This window comes from Triticum dicoccoides, chromosome 6B, assembly GCF_002162155.2.
Source record: "Triticum dicoccoides isolate Atlit2015 ecotype Zavitan chromosome 6B, WEW_v2.0, whole genome shotgun sequence".
NCBI classification, from domain to species: domain Eukaryota; kingdom Viridiplantae; phylum Streptophyta; class Magnoliopsida; order Poales; family Poaceae; genus Triticum; species Triticum dicoccoides.
Genome location: NC_041391.1, coordinates 158,179,213 through 158,179,722, shown reverse-complemented (window position 1 = coordinate 158,179,722; position 510 = coordinate 158,179,213). Strand labels below are relative to the sequence as shown.

Genomic DNA, 510 nt, shown 5'->3' with positions numbered 1-510 from the left:
GCGACTAATGGCAGTTGCGAACCGCGACCAAAGGCCCTTTTTCCACCAGTGAAAAGGTCCAGAGGAACCGGGACCAATGGCCCACGTGGCCCGGCCGGCCCCCGGGGCTCACGAACCGGGTCCAATGCCCCCATTGGTCCCGGTTCTGGATTGAACCGGGACTAATGGACTGACCCGGCCTGGACCATTGCCCCCTTTTCTACTAGTGCTATCAGGAGCTTCATCCTGTTCTGCTGAGCGTTCTGCAGTCGATTTGAACTTCTTCAGAAAATCTAATAATCTTTCAGCTAAATAGCATGCTTTTTAGCTTACTCAATTCTTCTTTTGAATTTCAGATATATAGGTCATATTATGAACTCCCGCTAAAAAAAACTATATTATGAACAAGTTCCTGATGGACAGTTTTGAGAAGCCACGTGTCAAAGAATAGGATACCTGAATACCAGAGTTGCGAGCGTAACTTCCTTCCCCTTGTCCTTGGTTCATATGAACCATCTGTTTGGAGGCCAT

At 48.0% G+C, this 510-nt stretch overlaps 1 pseudogene; it reads right to left on the bottom strand.

The window, feature by feature from the left end:
• LOC119320958 overlaps positions 1 to 510 on the bottom strand; it is a 32,792-nt pseudogene extending 32,282 nt beyond the window's left edge.